General features: G+C 38.8%; 1 pseudogene; it reads left to right on the forward strand.

Annotated features, from left to right (window-relative positions):
- LOC149004871 (carboxylesterase 1 pseudogene) overlaps positions 1-4,842 on the forward strand; it is a 14,259-nt pseudogene extending 9,417 nt beyond the window's left edge.
- The last annotated feature ends 779 nt before the right edge of the window (positions 4,843-5,621 follow it).

Genomic DNA, 5,621 nt, shown 5'->3' on the forward strand with positions numbered 1-5,621 from the left:
TAGCACATATCTTGGAGTTGGAGCTGTTGATGGCTGAATGAGACCAAAATCATGATCACTGCTTTCCAAGGTCTCGTCTGCATAGGTCAACTTGTGTTGGTCTACCAAAATAGAAAAAAATTGTTTCGAGGGAGGTGAACCTTCGTTTCGTTTTGAGAGGGTGGAGCGTGGGTTGGTTTCATTTGAAAGGGTGTATCTTATGCTTGTTGGTGCTTAGTTTTGAAAGGGCACATTTGAAGGAATGGTATTTTGGTTGAGTGAAAAAATATACTATAACGTATTTGAAGTTTTGCTTTTATATGGTAGCATGATAATATGATTCTCTAGTAAGGAGGCCTCTGTTCATAGTTGGATGTGGGGGCATTCTCTGGAGGGGTTGTGTTCGTTGAGGACATTTAAATGAGTAGTTATCTCCTCAAATTTTGTAGAGGCAGGGGTATAGAGATTCAAGAGGGGTATTTTTGGACCGTTGAAAAAATATTTCAATAGTAATTTGAGTTTGTATGGTCATATAACAGTATGTCTTTTTTTTGGAAAGAATGATAGGGAAACATTAATATTATCGAGGCTTTGAATGAATGTTTTCTTTCTTTTTTTGGTTAAAATTGTCGGATTATTTTTTTTTGTTTGGAAAATCGTAACTTTTTCAGAAAATAATAATATCAAGAGATGTATATGTTAACGGCAGATGGAGGTATTCTAGTAAAGCAATGAAGAGAGATGTGAATATTAGGATGGAGTCCTCTTCAAAGATGTCACTATTGATGATAGGTAGGGTCTTTTGGTCTAGTGAAAAAGAGTATACCAAAAGCTTGAGTTTGTACTTTTATATAGTAGTATGTTATAATAGTCTAATATATCGTATGATTAAGTTTATTGTTATGCAAATTTTATATATGTTGCCAAAGAAAAGAACAAGCCTATGACATGAGAAAGCATGGTGGTCACTTGTATATAATTCTCCCTAATTGGCATCCTAAATTCAAACTTGAAACTAAAACAGAGCAGACATTATAGTTGTCTGAATTCTAGAGATCAATCATTTGATCGATCAATCAATCATGGAAGAAGCAGAAGAAAGAGTAAAGAGGGAGTCACTGTTAAGGCTGAAGTAGGACTGATGCAAATGGAAAGAGGAAGCTGCATCAAGAACCCATATTCACCATCTTTATCACCTCTAGGTTCCACACTTGAACCCAACTTCACCATCATCCTCTCCCAGCCTAGGGCTCCCCTCCACCGTCACCACCACTTTCGAATCCTCACCATACATCTGTGCACACCAACATTACATTAATGGAGATAATTTTGCTCTCAATCTGATTCCAAAAGGCAAAAGATGGACTTCAAATCAAAGATTAGGGATAGTAAAAGCACTGTGATCATTGGGCATGAGGCAGCCCCCCCCCCCCCCTTTTTTTTATTTTTTTTTTCTCTTTTTTTTTCCTTTTTTTGTTCTCTTTAAATGTGAAATACCACTATTTGGCCCCCCCTCCAAAAATTAAAAATTAAAATTTAAGATAAAGATGATGGGTACAAATGTCATTCATAATCTTTTTTGATGGGTCAAATGTCATTCATAATCTTTATCTAATGGTTATCATTAAATCCCTAGTTTTAAGAAATAAAATGTTAAATTATAATTAAAAACTAACTCACTATCCATGAATTTCTCCTTATATATTCTCTCCTATTTTCATTTCTATTTATTCTCTCATAAATCTCCTCTTTTGTTCCTATTTTTTCTCTTTTTTTTCTCACACGTCTCACAAAATATTGAAGTAGTTAGCAAACTTTGAAATTTTCCTAAATCTTCTCCACATCAGGTATTCACTCTCTCTTTCTCAAATTATTCATTTCTCTCACACTCACGAATTTTTTATTAATTTAACTAATTTTTAATGTAAATTCCACATTAAAATATAATAATATATTCTGAGATGGGACTTACAGTGGGTCCCACATTGGCCCCTCCCAATGTTCAATCCTGGCTCCGCCCCTGTTCAAATCAAAGGTTGGGGACAATAAAAGAAACGTGATCACCAAGCGTGAGGCGACTTGTTCATCAGTTGTTGCAGTCGGATATGTGTTAGATGGGACCTACCGGAAGAAGAAAGAGCTCGACAGGATGAGAGTTCAGATACCATCAAGGAGTGTTTTCAAGGTCTTGCCTGCAAAGAACTTCAAATATTTTCAAAGGAATGAAATGTTTGTTTGAATGTTGTTTGGAGAAATGTATATGTTCAATGGAATAACTTGAAGAGTTGTGCCTCTTAGATGAATTGTAGCCCTTCAAATATTCTAAGGATGTCTTTCAAGTTTCTATCTATATCATCAAACATAAAACGTTAAAAGATGTGTCATGAGATGGGTGCGAGGGGGTTTGGGAGCTTACCGGTATTGTGGAGAATGTTGGTGGTTCTAGGTGGGGGTATTTTGGTTAATGTAAAAAATATATTCAAGTTCTCCTTTTATATAGTAATTATGATAGTATGATAAAGATAAAAAAGAATAGTACGATAATATGATGATATTACTTTTATAAGGTATATTGAATTTTGTATAAGGTATATCTATTAGGGTATATTTTGATCAACTAAAATACATATCACAAAACATTATTAGATACTTTAAAGTAGACCAGAGGATGGAGACTGGGTTTAACTATCAAATCTTCTAACAGACATAAATGGAGGAATCAAATAACGACGTCAAGAAAAGTAAAACCCACAATAACCTACAACCAGACGGTGGAAGAAATATAGGTAAGATGACAGTGAGAAAGGGAAGAATAAAAAATAATATAAGAGATAAAAAACAAACCTTATTTGAGGGATTGAGAGATCTCTAGGTTGCAGAGTTAACTTGAGACTTGTAAATGGCAAGTGAAGAAGCAATTTTGTTACTGGTTTCACTTCAAACGGATGATTTTTGACCTCCACGCACCACTTAGATTTACGATGGTATAAAGAAACAAATCAATGATGATACTTTCTTGTGTGATGAAAAATTAACGACGAATTCGAACCAGAATCCATGGCGCGGAAAGGGGTTTCATGGATTTCAAACAGAGAGAAATCCAGAGACATAGAGATGCCACAGTTCCAGACACCAGAGTGTTGTAGGAGACCTCTTCCTGCATTGGAGAACACCTCCTTCCACAGCGATTTGCGGCAACGCCATTTGAGAGAGAGAAAATGGTGTCCCTCGTATAGCACAAGGAAACTGGGGCTGGATTGGAGCTTTTCTTTACAATTTGTTTGAAATTGTTTTTGAAACAACAAAACAAATTCTGAGGTTTTTTTTTTTTGGTAAATTCAGAGGTGTTTTGCAAAAGTTGTTTTCTGGATTTTAATGGAGGTGATGTTTATGTTTGTTATGGGTTTGTTCTATGGAAAGGCATGGAGACTACGTTGGTTTTTGACATTTTAATGGAGGTGACGTTTGGGTCGGCGTAGGTCTTTGGAAATTAAGTGGGTTGTATGTTTGAGTGAGGGCAAGCGATCATTCTTCGGTTGTTTTCTCTTTTGTTTTTTTTCTACGGACGGATATGTAGGGGCTCAGTTTTCAACCATTTTTAAGGGGTGGAGTTGGTTGATTATGGGTTTTTTGAAAAGGTTCATGTCTATTTAGGAGGGGTATTTTGGTCTAAGAAAATACATGCCACAAGTGTTGGAGGTTTTCCTTTTATATAATAGTATGATATGATATGATAGTATGATTTGACTCTTCAACTTTTCAGTTTTCACCAAAAAAAAAAAAAAAAAAAACTCCTCAACTTTTCAGTGATTAATTAAGGAAAGGGGAACCACACACGGCTAAAACACCTCGTAGGATAGATCCACGTGGTCTTATCTTCTGGTCCCACCAAAAGAAGTAGCATTATCACCATTAAGATTCACATTTTACGTTTCTGCGATCTCAATGGGAACAATGATGAAGTATTTTAGAGCAAATTGCACATGGCACCCCAAAATAGAGCCATTAAAGCATTGACACCCCATTTTATGTTTAAAAAACACAGATACACCAATTCAATAAACATACTAGTCCATTATGGTATTGAAACAATTAGTCCACTATTTATTTTTATTAAATTTCAAAAATGCCCTTCTGGAAAAAAAGCCAAATGTATTCTCTCTCTTCACTCGGCTCTCCACCTCCATCGATTACTGCCTTGCTCTTGAACACCGTCTTCCGGCAGCCTACGACGATATAATGGATTCGATCCAGTGGGTTCAGAACCAAGCTTCACAGTCCACCGACGAGCCATGGCTGAAGGACTATGTCGATTTCTCCAAGTTCTACCTCATGGGCAGCAGCGTCGGGGCTAACATGATCTACCAGGTGGCGCTGCAGCTGGGGGCAATGGGATCAGAATGTCACCCTTTGAAGATTAGTGGGATGATGCTGAATCAGCCCTTCTTCACTGGTGTCAAGAGGACAGAATCGGAGCTGAGAAAGATAGATGACCAGATTGTGCCGCTGCCGTCGACGGATCTGCTGTGGGACCTGTCATTGCCGAGCGGCGCCGATCGAGACCACGAGTTCTGTAACCCTATGGCGAAAGGGTTATCGGAATCGGAGGTAGCGGCGTTGAAGAGCCAGAGGTGGTTGGTTTGTTACGGCGCAGAGGATCCGATGGTGGATCGACAGAAGGAGTTTATGAAAATGCTGGAGGAGAGTGGTTGTTGAGTTCGTGGCTTACTGCGAAGAACAGTGCATGGATGTGTAGGTGAAGTTTACTGATTGCAGAAGCTTGTGGAACAGCTTCAACTAGCCGTTAAACCCTCCTTCGCTGTCGTTTTTCTATTTCGTCGTTTTTGTTTTTCAAAAAACAAAAATGGACGTAAAATGTGGAGGAGGAGAATTGGAAGAGCCGGTTTGAATTGTAAATGCAACCCAAATAAATGGAAACCCATTGGCCATAAAGTAGTGGTAGATTGATTACTTGAGAGTTGGTCCATTCCCAGTGTTTCCCCCCCCCCCCCCTCCCCCCCCCCCCCCCCCCACCCACCCCCCCCCACCCCCCCCCCCCCCCGGGGCCGGGTTCCCCCCCCCGACGATCTAGTTAGAAATCCGACTAAGGAAGGCAAGAAAGTAATGAACAATAATAATACGAATAGTGATAATTCTATTCAGCGTACCTTTCTCTTGTGCTCCTTTACCTTTTTATAGATTTCCCACGTACGAGTTCGAGTGAGACTCAAACCCTAGTTTGGTTGTGATCTGACTCTTAGTCATTGTGCCCTACTCGAACACAAGTAGTAGAGTCCCGGTTTAATACTGTTTCTTTGGCTAGAATCTTATTCAGATTTACCTTTGTATTCAACTTTATATTTATCCAACCGACCTTAACTTGGTCGGTCTAATTTGGTCCGATCTGGTCGGACAAAGATTGGACCGAACTGGTCCAATTGTTCTGACCGAACTGGGTTTAAACCGAACTGATTCTGGTCTATTTATTCTTTCCTCATCATAAGCCCCCCAGTCTCTGGAGTCCGAGCTTTCTCCTGTTCGGACTTTAGAGATTTAGTGATCGGATATGTTACTGTTTTCGACCACAGTTACTTGTTGCAATCTTGATATGTGGAAGTTTGATGACTGACGTCAGCTGTCAG

This window comes from Hakea prostrata, chromosome 9, assembly GCF_041222555.1.
Source record: "Hakea prostrata isolate BN-2017 chromosome 9, UWA_Hpros_2, whole genome shotgun sequence".
Taxonomy (NCBI): domain Eukaryota; kingdom Viridiplantae; phylum Streptophyta; class Magnoliopsida; order Proteales; family Proteaceae; genus Hakea; species Hakea prostrata.